General features: G+C 43.5%; 1 protein-coding gene across 2 annotated transcripts in view; it reads left to right on the top strand.

Annotated features, from left to right (window-relative positions):
* The first annotated feature begins 2,811 nt into the window (after positions 1-2,811).
* The window catches only part of tex2 (testis expressed 2), a 93,368-nt gene continuing 81,919 nt past the window's right edge, over positions 2,812-14,260 (top strand). Inside the window, exons 1-2 of one of the 2 annotated variants that reach the window (XM_060901351.1) lie at positions 2,812-2,988; positions 9,480-9,561. The gene's annotated coding sequence lies outside the window, so the exon portion shown is untranslated. The remainder of the gene's footprint in view (positions 2,989-9,479; positions 9,562-14,260) is intronic. The other variant, XM_060901350.1, reaches the window with a different exon arrangement.

Genomic DNA, 14,260 nt, shown 5'->3' with positions numbered 1-14,260 from the left:
CTACTGATATTGTAATATGTGGTAGATATTTACAACAAACTGCAAAAAAACAACAACAACAACAACTGAATGGAATAGAAAAATCTGAATATTTCAAGCATGTAATTTTTTATATGTTAGGAATTTAATTCTGGTCTAATTCTATTTATTGCAATCGGATTCCAAATACTCTATAAACATTCCATTCTGTTATGAATCAGAAAAAAAATATTATTATAAATCACAGCACTTTTGATTTTTTCAAAGTACTTCATCTACTTAAACAATGTTACACAAAGATCGATCCATAACAGTTGTAACGTCGCTTAATTCCACAGGGTGTCGATAATGGTGGACACCGGTGAAAGTGATCACTATTATCGACACCTCATGTGACTTCTCAAACGCGCGTTTAAATACAAAATGGCGGCTGTCAAATGAAAGCGTGAGAAACAAAGTAGGTTTTGACAAGGAGATCATGAAATATCGGTGAATTTGAGAAGTACAGTAAAAACATGTCCATGATCTTTCCACCATGCTTACCTGCGATGATAATGTTTGGGTTTTCCTCAAATTGCTGATCGTGCTGAAAAAATTCCATCTCAGGTAACGAGCTGCGTCAGCAGAGGACAAGCTCAAAGGGCGATGGGGGTCTTCCGGTTGATTAATTAACCGATAATAACTGTTGTAACTGAAAGTCACCTTTGTAAGGTTGTTTTTTTTATTATTGGTAAATCTGAAAAGATGTCGATAATTATGGACTGTCGATAATTGTAGCCGCCGCTGTAGTAGTAGAAGAGCCGTTCAAAAAAATGATCAGAGACTGGACTGGAAAAGGGGAAAAAAAACAATAAGAGTGAAGAGGAGCGCTATAAAGATATGTAAGGAATGGGGGTAATAATAATAATAATAATAATAATAATAATAAGTTCAATTTATATAGCGCCTTTCTCAAAACCCAAGGTCGCTTTACAATTATAGAAAAAAAAAGGTCCACCAAATAAAGGTCAGGATGTCATTCCAATAGTGTAGCAGCCACAGTCCCAAAAACAAGTCCTACACTGCCAGCACAGCTGCAGCGATGCCACCGGGCAACATCACTCGGAACACCATGCCATGAATCCACAAAGTGAGCACAGACGCACCGCCACGCAGAGCGCTGGTATGTCCCAAACCACCTGCACAGCCGCTGCGACGCCACCGAGCAACATTGCTCAGAACATCACGCCAAGCACTAAAGCACTGCTGCATAGACTGCTGGACAACCATGATGTTAAAATGAACAAAGAGCTCACTGCAGTCCATAGCTAGGAGCACAGGCATCACCACGGCGAACCAAGGCCTGGAGGGAACCGACACTCAAAACTGGGTCCGGAGCTACACCACAACCAACGGACAAAAACCCTCAAACAAAAACAAATATCAAACTACACAAACACAAAAAAGAAAAACAAAAGAAAAAAAATTAAAAAGTTCCGGTGAGAAGTGGCAGTCGGAATGTGCACGGCGTACTCTCAACTGGAAACGAAAATGGAAAAAAACATTAAGTGAGAAAATAAGAAGAGGTAATGAAAGGAAAGAAAGTCAGGAGATACTTTTCTTGGGGCAAATTTGATCAGATACGACAGTTTAACACATAAGTCAAATACACGCAATGGGAGTGGTAGTATGGTGGCCAGATGGCTTCACTCGTCTCTCCAACGGGGAATGGGCTTTGAGCGCTCCAGATTTTATTTAGTGCTCAGTGCCAAAAATGCACGCGATGCGAGTGGTAAGATGGCGGCCAGATGGTTTCACTCTGACGTACCTATGCGCTCTCCAGATTTTATATAGAGCTTAGTGCCAAATACATGCGATGCGAGTGGTAGGATGGCGGCCAGATGGCTTCACTCTGTCGTGCCTATGCGCTCTCCAGATTTTATATAGGGCTCAATGCCAAAAATACACGCGGTGCGAGTGATAAGATGGCGGCCAGATAGTTTCACTCTGACGTACCTATGTTCTCCAGATTTTCTATAGGGCTCAGTGCCAAATACATGCGATGCGAGTGGTAAGATGGCGGCCAGATGGTTTCACTCTGACGTACCTATGCGCTCTCCAGATTTTATATAGAGCTTAGTGCCAAATACATGCGATGCGAGTGGTAAGATGGCGGCCAGATGGCTTCACTCCGACGTGCCTATGCGCTCTACAGATTTTATATAGGGCTCAGTGCCAAATACACGCGATGCGAGTGGTAAGATGGCGGCCAGATGGTTTCACTCTGACTTGCCTATGCGCTCTCCAGATTTTATATAGGGCTCAGTGCCAAATACACGCGATGCGAGTGGTAAGATGGCAGCCAGATAGTTTCACTCTGACGTGGTGCTCTCCAGATTTTATATAGAGCTCAGTGCCAAATACACGCGATGCGAGTTGTAAGATGGCGGCCAGATAGTTTCACTCTGACGTACCTATGCGCTCGCCAAATTTTATTTAGAGATCAGTGCCAAAAATACACGCGATGCGAGTTGTAAGATGGCGGCCAGATAGTTTCACTCTGACGTACCTATGCGCTCGCCAGATTTTATTTAGAGATCAGTGCCAAAAATACACGCGATGCGAGTGGTAAGATGGCGGCCAGATAGTTTCACTCTGACGTGCCAAATACATGCGATGCGAGTGGTAAGATGGCGGCCAGATGGTTTCACTCTGACGTACTTATGCGCTCCCCAGATTTTCTTTCGAGCTCAGTGGGCTGGACGCTGCGCACTTAATCGAGTGTCGAGCTCGTGGACGCAGGTGCACTCACATCCTACACATCTGTTTCGATTGGTTTGGCCTGAGAGGAACGAATCCGTTTATTCTCTCCGACTTTGCTTCCTCGAGCTGCTCTTATTTGGCTTCGGAACACAGAAATGTTTCTACACGACGCGCGATTCATCACGGAAGGCGAACCGAGTGTCAGAGGAATGAATGAGACGACGTGACGGGTTTATAGGAAACGACACGACGTGAAGACATCGAATGGTGAGATTGCGCTCACGCCCATCTGTCAGGCGTACATCAGAAATCCATCCATCCATCTATCTATCTATCCATCCATCCATCCTCTTCCACTGTGGTTGTTACGAGTCTGATTAATCCGCTGAATCAGAAACGACATCCAGATCTGATCTCCAGATTCACTGCATGGTTTTTTGTTTTCTGGAGCCTCTTCTCCAGTTCTTAATAAATCGTAATAATAAAAAAAAACAATGCGGATGATGTCCAGATTGTTGAAATCATCAAAGCCTGAGCGCTGCGTCCACATTTTAAACAAAATATAAATAAATCCCAGTTTCTCCTGCACATGCTCATTAGATCATACACCTCTGGACCTATTGTTATTATTACCTGCGATGATCAGTTGGGTAGATATGAGTTCTGGGATCCTTTTGGTCAAACAACACCACCCAGAAAGAATCTGACCCTGATTTAGTTTCTGTGATTAAATGTGAGCTGTTCCATAACCAGGCCCTGATTTTTATTCTGTTGATAATCCATGCCTCAGTTTTCTTTTTGATTCATGCACAGGCCCAGTACAGGTTGAGCTCAACATCCTGTTAGAACAGAACATAGAAACACTCCAGGTGTGGCGTGTGTGCTGGATGGAGAGTGAGTTTTAAATTAGGCTAATTACGGTGGTGAAAAACACCATTATCAGGGTTAGATTTATTACTGAGCTTCTTTCCCTTTAATTGAATGGGTTGAATCCATCCATCATCCATAGCTGCTTATTCTATGCAGGGTCGCGGGCAAGCTGGAGCCTATCCCAGCTGACTATGGGTGAGAGGCGGGGTACACCCTGGACAAGTCACCAGATCAGATCAGCACAGAGCCAAACAACCATTCACGTTCACACCTACAGTCAATTTAGAGCCACCAATTAGCCTAACCTGCATGTCTTTGGACTGGCGGGGGACACCGGAAGAAACCCACGGAGAGAACATGCAAACTCCACACAGAAAGGCCCTCGTTGGCCACTGAGCTCGAACCCAGAACCTAATTGCTGTGAAGCAACAGTGCTAACCACTACACCTGGGTTGAATCCAAACCTCAAAAAATAGCCGATAAACAATGTGAACTTGGACATAACTTGTTCTGCCTGTTTGAAGTTCACATCATATTCATTCAGTCATTTTCTATATCGCTTATCCACTGCAGTCATGGGTCAAGTCAAGTTTATTTGTATAGCGCTTTTAACAATAAACATTGTCGCAAAGCAGCTTTACAGAATTTGAACGACTTAAAACATGAGAATTTTATCCCTAATCTATCCCCAATGAGCACGCCTGTGGCGACGGTGGCAAGGAAAAACTCCCTCAGACGACATGAGGAAGAAACCTCGAGAGGAACCAGACTCAAAAGGGAACCCGTCCTCATTTGGGCAACGACAGACAGCATGACTATAATATTAACAGTTTTAACATGAAGTCAGTTTCGTTGATGATGTAACTCTTCACTGATGGAAACTTGAGTGCAAAACTGTTCATGACAACTGCAGTCCTAAAGTTAGCAAGTCAACTGTAGTCCTCAGCCATAAAAGCATTACTGTAAGTGTCCAAAGCGTCCTCCAAGTGTGACTTTCAACTGTCCACATGGGGCCGTCCTTCACAGTGACGATGCGATGAGACTCCAACCAGACACAGGACACCAGGATGGATCAAGTCAAGTCAAGTTTATTTGTATAGCGCTTTTAACAATAAACATTGTCGCAAAGCAGCTTTACAGAATTTGAACGACTTAAAACATGAGCTAATTTTGTCCCTAACCTATCCCCAATGAGCAAGCCTGCGGCGACGGTGGCAAGGAAAAACTCCCTCAGATGACATGAGGAAGAAACCTCGAGAGGAACCAGACTCAAAAGGGAACCCGTCCTTATTTGGGCAGCAACAGACAGCATGACTATAACATTAACGGTTTTAACATGAAGACAGTTTCGTTGATGTTGTAACAAGCAACATCAAGCAGGTCCGAGGAGCAGAAGAGGTCAGCATCTCGATCCCAGGACCAACCTGTAACTCAGAGGGACAGATTTGGGGGGAGGGGGAGAAAGAGAGGGAGAGAAAACATAGGTGAACTGGAGCCAATCCCAGTTCACACTGGGTGAGAGGCAGGGCTCACCTTGGACAGGTTGTCAATCTGTCACAGGGTGAACTCGGAGAGATAGACAACTATTCAGACTCACATTCACACCTATGGGCAATTTAGGCTACATCCACACGACAACGGCAACGAGATGTTATTTAAAAATATATCGCGTCCAAATGGGCAACGATCAGTAAAATATCAGGTCCATATGGCAACGCAACGCTTGCTGAAAACGATGCAATACACATGCCACACCTCTAGGGGTGCTGTAAGACGGTCCCTTCGGAGACACCAGAACAATAGAAGAAGTAAGGACTCATGCGCATAAACTGTTATGCGCGAGACTTCATATTAGCCACAAAGTCAGAAAAATCTGTTTGTAAAATTACATTATAATGACCAAATATAATGAAAAGTATTTTTCCAGTCTCACCTGTGAAAGGTAATCCCATGTGATCTTGTTTGGACGGTAAACCTGTTGGTACAGTTAAACGCAGCACATGAATGAGGCATCTTTATTCTCCGCTTTGACCTATCCAATATGGCGGCGAGGATGACGTATGATTCTACGCGGAAGGCGGCATCTTTAATGGTCCGGAATAAATTGAATGCTACACGTTGATGGATTAATTTGTTCTTCTACGCCCTTTTTGAGGAATGTATTGTAGGACTTAAACCAACATCTGAAGAGGTGAGATCGCTCCTTTTTTCCCCTATTTTTGCTGGCGGGATTGACTCTGCCCTAAGGGCTATTTTCTCTCTCTCTCTCACTCTCTCACTTTGCACCATTACACAATAAATATTCACAGTGAAAATATTTTGTAAGCGTGTTTCATGAACCAAGTTATAGGATTTGTTGACAACTCGCATCGAGTTCGTTACACTTCTACCCGGCGTGAAGCACTCATGTGGTTGTGACGTCATCGTAAACAAATCCGTTCTACTCATCCAGACGACTTCGCAACGGCAACGTTGCCAGATCTTTCCACTCTGGAACCCGTTCTCAAAAGATTGCGTTTTGGGCACCCAAAACGCCGGTGCCGTGTGGACGCCAGGCCTAAACGATATGCAATTGTATCGGAGTCACCTGAATCCGTTGCCGTGTGGACAGGGCCTTAGAGTCACCAGTTGACCTAATCTGCATATCTTTGGCTGTGGAAGGAGCACTCGAAGGAAACCCACACAGGCACAAGAACAACACACAAACTCCACAGAGATGAGATTCAAACCCAGAACCTACTAGCTGTAAGGTGACCATGCGAACCTCTGCACCACCATGTCTCCTGAAGTTTACATAATATATTAGACTAAATCTTATTATGTATGATGGGATTTATTGTACAGCCTCTAGCTCTAAAAAGTTTGAGCCCCTGATTTGAAAGATGCACTGAATCATATCAGCACACACATTATATAAATTATTTATTCTAGCCAGAGATATTTGCTGCTTTCTGAGTTTGCTTAAAGGTATTATCACTTGCTTTTTCGAAGGAGTTCCCTGGGGATCATATTGTAAAACGGGTACTTCTGTTTATCCCTGTGGTCCAGTGAGACCCTGGCACAAAATTCGAGAAAATGGAGTCTTTTCCTTGTTCTCGCATGCCTTATTCAACTCCTGCATGGCTTAGCAATTAGCTGATTTGGAGAATGAAGAGTGATCAAGGAAATTGCAAAGCGCAGTGGTTTCTGAAAGTCTGAGAACCAGTGATTTATCCAGTCTGTGAAGAGACCTAAATAATCCTGCCTGAGGTGACAAATAAATCCAGTGCAATGCTTCTACTTTTAGTAGAGGTGTATCTGTTTTTCTCCCATCATTACACACACATGCACAAGTGAAAAAGTGATAATTTTTTTAACGGTTATTCCATGAAATCGAGTCGTAAATGAGCTGATGGCGCCGAGTTGGCTATGGACCCTTTTCACGTGACGTCACGACAAACGCGGCCGCCGTTTTGGACATGTACTACCAGTAGTTTACCACAGCCAACATTGAGGAACGGCAGCAAAGAAAGTGTTTATTTTCAGCAAGACTTCCATCATGCCACTATATTGTTGTGCACCTGGATGTAGTAACCATCAACAAACAAGGCAAGGGTTATCATTTTAACGGATCCCGGTAGATGCTGACCGACGGAGAAGATGGATAGCGGCATACCAACGCTTGTGCAGTGACCACTTTGTTGGAGGTAAGACGAATAAAATTAGCCAGAAAAGGCATTACATTGCTGTTAACATTCCATTCTAGTTTACTGTAATTATGATCTGGCAGCTATTTACACCGGATCCAGTGTAAATAGCTGCCGTAGCCAACGTCCGAGGTTCCGGAGCGCGCTAGCTCGCGGCCGGCCGGACGTTGGCTCCGGCAGCTATTTACACTGGATCCGGTGTAAATAGCTGCCAGATCATAATTACAGTAAACTAGTAAATACAGTTTTCTGCATCTCGCTCCTTTTTCTTTTATGTTTGTCGCCTTCCTCGCATTCAAACCGATTCGAGCTGAAGTCCACTACATGTCCAAAATGGCGGTTGCGTTTATGAAGGTCACGTGACTGAAAAGGGTCTATAAGCCATGTACGACGATATTGAGTGGAATAACTGTTTTATTCTATCCACATTCACTGGATAGAATAAACCACAGTCACAACCATCAAGTACCCAGATATCGCGTTCTATCTGGTTTGGCTGCCGAAGAATCAAGTCCGATCTTGGATGAAAAGGAGCCCATTTTCTGAGTGGGTGCCCAGTCTGGATTGTTTCTATTGTATAATTTTGCTGGCGCTCCTAGAAGCGAAATGCTAATACACGTGTTAAAATCATAACAGCCGAGTGAACCACGACAAGAGAACGCTCGTTTTATAGCAAAATTCTAGCAACACCAAATAAAATTCTTCCATGATGATATCGCTTTTGAATCTCACCTAAGATAAAATGATTACCGCAAACACGAGCTGTTTTGGTTTTCGCCTCTGTTAGATCAGCCCTGCCGATGTTGTTCAGCTGTGCTCGTCTCCTCTCTGCACTAAGCCTCAGAGTTTCCTCGCCCTCTTTCCGAATCACGGATGGAATTCTAAAAAATCGGAACGTGCCACGGTCGTGAGTACTGCTGTGACCACAACCATATACAGCACAAAGATGTGGCCTAGCTAAAAGAACGCTTAAAGCAGTGGAAAAACAAAGAGAGTTGCGCAGAGCACGCGTGACTGTTTTGTATGGAATATCGCTTGACCCCGCATTTGTATATCTACCGACATCCGGGTTTCTATTTTGCTTTGACGTCACTTGCAAGTCAAGGATATCTGATGCATTATTTCAGGCAGTTAAGTATTGGCACGTCTCAGTACATATATACATGCACTAGGAACATTAAACGAATACTGTGTCCCACTTTGCTTTCCAAGCATTCTCAGTACTTTGTAGTATGGCTCGAACATGGTTTCAGAAACACTCATTTGAGACTCTGGTCCATGTTGACTTGATTGCATCAGATAATTAATGCAGATTTGTTAGCTGCACATTCATGGTGCAAATCTCCCATTCCACCACATCCCAAAAGTATGCTATTAGATTCAGACACGATGACTTGGGGGACTATTGCACTCCACTGAACTCATGGTCATGTTCATGGAACCAGTATGAGATGACTTATGATTGTATCTCTAACAGCCTCCACTTCTCTAGGAAGGCTTTCTATGTGATTTTGGAGTGTGTCTGTGGGAATTTGTACCAATCAGTCAAAAAAAAAAATTTGTGAGGTCAGGACCTGATGGACAAGAAGACTTGCATTTGATGGTCCAATTCATTCCAAAGATGTTCAGTGGGGATGAGGTTGGGGTGCAAGCTGCAGAAGTTCCTCCACACCAAACTGGTCTTGATGGACCTTGCTTTGTGCATGAGGCATTTTCAAGCTGGAACAGAAAAGTTCATTGGAACTAAGATGCCTAGCCCAAACTCTGGAAAAACGGACCATTATCCCTTCTCCACCAAGCTTTACTGTTGGCACTTAACAGTACATTCCAGTAGGTAGTGTTCTCCTGGCATTCACCAAACCCAGACTGGTCCATCACGGATGCAGTTTTTGTGCTGACAGTGCTTCCAGAGACAGTTTGATACTCTGTAGTGGGTGATGCAATAGAGGATATTTATGCGCTTTAGCACTCTATGTCCCTGCTCTGTGAGTTTATCTGGTCTACTGCTTCATAGCACAGCTGTTGTTGCTCTTAGACGCTTCCATTTCACAACCATAGCGCTGACAGTTGACCCGGATCTAGCTGGGAAGACATTTCATGAACTGACTTGTTTTAAAGGTGGCATCCTATCATAGTGTCACTTTTAAAGTCACTGAGCTCTTTAGTACTATTCATTCTGCTGCCACTGTTTTATCTCTGCAGATTGCATGGCTATGTGCTTGATTTTATGCACCTGTCAGCAGTGAACACCTGAACTCGATGATTACAAGGGGCGTCCGCAAAGGTGAGGGGTCGAGTATATGCCAAAAAACATTCCCCACACCATTACACGACCACTATCTGCCTGAACTGTTGACACAAAGTAGATTGGGTCCATGTATTTGTTGTTGGCACCAAATTCTGACCCAACCACCTACGTGTTGCAGCAGAAATTGAGAATCAGCCCAGGTCCAGTTTGTCCAGTTTTGGTGAGCTTGAGCTGATTGTAGCCTCAGATCCCTGTTCTTTAACTGCCAGGAGCCATCTTGCATCATCCTTGACTCTGGAATAGTGTTCCAGTAATCATTTAAGAATTCCAGCTTTTTCAATCCTGGTTAAAAACCTGCTATTACACACAGTGTCTTGCAAAAGTGTTTATCCCCTTTTGTTTTTGTCCTGTTTTGTCGCATTACAAGCTAGAATTAAAATGGATTTTGGGGGGTTAGCACCATTTGATTTATACAACATGCCTACTATTTTCAAGGTGAAAATTGTTTTTTTTTTATTGTGACACAAAAATTAAGATGAAAAAACAGAAATCTGGAGTGTGCATAGGTCCCCCCCCCCCCCCCCCCCCAAAAAAAAAACAAAATGAGTCAATATTTTACAGAGCTACCTTTTGCTGCAATTACAGCTGCAAGTCTCTTGGGGTATGTCTCTATTAGCTTAGCACATCTAGCCACTGGGATTTTTGCCCATTCCTCAAGGCAAAACTGCTCCAACTCCTTCAAGTTAGATGGGTTGCGTTGGTGTACAGCAATCTTCAAGTTATGCCACAGATTCTCAACTGGATTGAGGTCTGGGCTTTGATTAGGCCAATTCCAAGACATTTAAATGTTTTCCATTTAAACCACTCCAGTGTAGCTTTAGCAGTATGTTTAGGGTCATTGTCCTGTTGGAACGTGAACCTTCGTCCCAGTGTCAAACCTCTGGCTGACTCAAACAGGTTTTCCTCCAGAATTGCCCTGTATTTAGTGCCATCCATCTTTCCTTCAGTCCTGACCAGCTTTCCTGTCCTTGCAGATGAAAAATATCTCCACAGTATGATGATGCCACCACCATGCTTCACTGTAGGAATGGTGCTCTCAGGGTGATGGGTTTGCGCCACACATGGCATTTCCCATGATGGCCAAAACAGTCAATCTTAAGCCCTATTCGCACGGGATAAGTATTCTCTGTGGACCTCTGGTCATTCGGAATAATTACAGAGAATGTCTGAGTTCTTAGTCCCGTGCGAATGCGCCATGTCCGTAATTTGCCAAGTAATAATTCCGCCGCGAATTACCTACTGTGTTTCAGCAAAACACAGACGTCCAGTGGTAATACAAGTCCCGTGTGAATGCGCATGTCTGTGTTTGTAATTATTAAACGCGCGTCTCTTGTACTTTTCTGGAGTGAATAATGGAGGATACGGGTGAAATATTGATAAACAGCATTTCGGGGCAAGTGGTAGTAGGCCTATCCCGTATTTGAACCAGATAAGCAGAAACAGCTCCAAGAAGAACTCCAAGAAGAAAGCATGAAGAATCTTCAACTGGATGGCTTGTGTGGCAGCATATGGTAAGGAGCCACGCTAACCCCCATGACACAGCAATACGAAGATATTTTGGTTAACGGAGGGAAGACAAATGTTCGTTTAGCAAAATACCCGGGTATGTGTAAACAGCGCCATAAACTGCCTGTTCACTTACATGGTCATCTCGAGACCGTTTTCATTTGCAGTGACCCCGCCTTCTCATTTTGAGAGCGTGGAGCAAACATACTGCATCCCTATCATACGTGTTTCCCCTCTCTTAATTTGGATACAATGCTATTCTTATGACTACTGTGTTTTCATCCTACCTTATTAATGCACCATTTAATGTACTACAGTAATATGTTGGCACTTCCAACATGCTACAACTGTACTGATTGTTGCCACACGCGCCTTTATTCTAACCACCTACCCAACCTTGTTTATGGCTGATATCTGGTACCCTGATAGAAGACCCAGGGAGAGAGGCCTGTCCTTCTAGGAAGTGGAGGTGCTGGAGAACTTTTGGGAGAAAGACTGGTACCAAAACTTCCGAATGTCCAAAGAGGCCTTTGAGAAGCTGTGTGACCACCTGCGCCCACACATTAAGCCCCAAACCACCAACATGCTGGCACCAATACCTGTTGAGAAGAGGGTGGCACTCACAATCTACAGGCTTACGACACATCCGGTCACAATGTCTGTAAATTCAGTGAATTACAGACTTTTGCTTATCCCGTCCGAATGTGCCACACAATAGCACAGAGGTGCGGGGGTAATTGCGAATTACCAGAGGTCCATAGGTAATACTTATCCCGTGCGAATAGGGCTTTAGTCTCATTTGACCAGAGAATCTTCTTCCATGTGTTTGGTGAGTCCGCCACATGCTGTTGGGCAAATTCCCAAGGTTTTTTTTTTAAATAAGCAATAGCTTTCTTTCTGGCTGCTCTTCCATAAAGCCCCGCTCTGTGGAGTGTACGGCTTAAAATGGTCCTATGGACAGATCCTTCCATCCCCACTGTGGATCTTTGCAGCTCCTTCAGTGTTCTTTTTGGTGTCTTTGCATCTCTGATTAATGCCCTCCTTGCCCGGTCTGTGAGTTTTGGTGGGCAGCCTTCTCTTGTCAGGTTTGTAGTGGTGACATGCTCTTTCCGTTTTGCTGTAATGGATTTAATGGTGCTCCCTGGGATATTCAAAGTTTGGGATATTTTCATAACCCAACCCTGATCTATACTTCTCCACAACTTTGTCTCTGACCTGTTTGAAGGCTCCTTGGTTTTCATGTTGCTTGCTTAGTAGTGTTGCAGAGTCAGGGTCCTTCCAGAACAGGTTGATTTATACAGGCATCATGTGACACTTTGATTGCACACAGGTGGATCTTAATCAACTAATTATGTGACTTATGAAGTGAATTGGTTGGTCCAGCTCTTATTTAGGGGTTTCATAGGTGCCTACCCCTGTGTCCAGGACCCCCACAGCAGTATAATCAAATCCTGGATACTACTTCATAGGAAAGGGGGTGAATACCTATCAGGGCTCGAAATTCACGGTGGTCCGGTCGCCCAAGGCGACTTAATTTGTCATTTGGCGAGTAATTCCTGTCACTAGCCAGCCCGGCTGGCTAGTTGAAAATAAAAAAGATGTATGAAGTGAAGATTCAGACACACCGTCAACTAAAGCCGCCACATATTAAGCATGTGCCGTGCAGGGCTCGACATTAGCACTTGCCCGATGGCCCGGCGGTGTTTGTCGTTCGGGCCACTAAATTTGGCCAAACAGTGGCCCGGGTGGGCCAGTACGTTTTCGATACAAATTAACAAATGTTATTACTCATATTTTACCCAGAATTGTGAAGAAATTGTTCGTAAAATGCACCTTTTCGATACGAGGTCCGCCATCTTTGTTTTCGTCACGCTCTGCTCCACTCCGCGGCAGGAGTGTGTCGTCTTCGCGCATCTTCGGAGATGTTCGGTGCTGTTCGGAAGCGTCATTTTGGCGGGAAAATAGCATCTTATAGATGAAGACGGTTGCGGCAAGGAGACCATCAGAACAGTGAAATTCAAATAGAAATATGTTCAAACTCCACGCTCCCCAACCTGGCCAAAGGCAAGGTAAACAGTTTAAATATGATCTTGCATAAATTAACTCTCGGGTGTTAACGAACGGCTTCATTTTGAACTCGGCAGCCAATCGGAGCGCGCGACATCACGCTCGGTTTACAACTCGCCAAATCGTAAAACAGCATTAACACACACGCTTTAGCTTCAGATGGTGTAAAATCGTTCAGACTTTGTATATTAATATCAAAATTTCAGGATACACTGCCAAGAAATATGGCTACATGTGTATCAACTTTTAGTGATTAAAGAATGAAGTATAAATGTTGGTTGCTATGACTGAAATAGAAGAACAGATAAAAAAAAATGTGGTAAATTAGATCTGATCCCATATATTCTATTATTCAAATATCCAAAGATGATGAAATCTATCAAAATAGCCAAACTAGGTCTACATTAGTTCATTACAACAAAAATAATAACTATTCTGACCCTCTCTGTTACAACCAGACCATGCTAAACCCAGTATACCCCCAGTTGCAAGGGTATCTGCTGTTGCCATGGCAACGGTTTATGCAAATGAGCTGAATTTGCAAAAATTTACTACTAGTTCCCCCAAGGACATATCCTGAAAATTTGGTGTTTATATCTTATTAAAAAAATACAACATTTCACCCCTTTTTGGCTCACCTGAGCATACCTGTTAATTAGCTAATTAACAGGTATTTAGGGTTATAAATCACCCCCGAGCAGGTAAGGCTTTGCAAAAATCTCACTAGATTATTCCCCAAAGTCCACCCTTTCAGGAAATGTATGGTTTGTCAATGATTCTCATTATATTTTATTAATTAAGAAATAAAACTTCTTCATGGGGAATAAAAATACCCATTTAAATCCAGCATGATGAGGGTTAGTATGCCACCCTCACCTTTTATCCAGACTTGGGACTGGCCTGTGTGTGTCTTGTGGCTATTATATAAAGGTGTATGTAAAAAGTTAATTGTACCTCTATTTCTATTAGAATATCTACAGTGGTGAGAATTCAATATCTACAATGTTGAGAATATATGAGCCAAAGTTGAAACCATGACAAAAAAGGAAAATATGTCTCCATCACACAGGGTGGGTTACAGGCAAAGCTTATTCTATAGACA

This window comes from Neoarius graeffei, chromosome 20 (assembly GCF_027579695.1).
Source record: "Neoarius graeffei isolate fNeoGra1 chromosome 20, fNeoGra1.pri, whole genome shotgun sequence".
In the NCBI taxonomy this organism is placed as follows: domain Eukaryota; kingdom Metazoa; phylum Chordata; class Actinopteri; order Siluriformes; family Ariidae; genus Neoarius; species Neoarius graeffei.
Note: the sequence above shows the minus strand (reverse complement) of the source record. Positions and strands in the feature narration are given on the sequence as shown.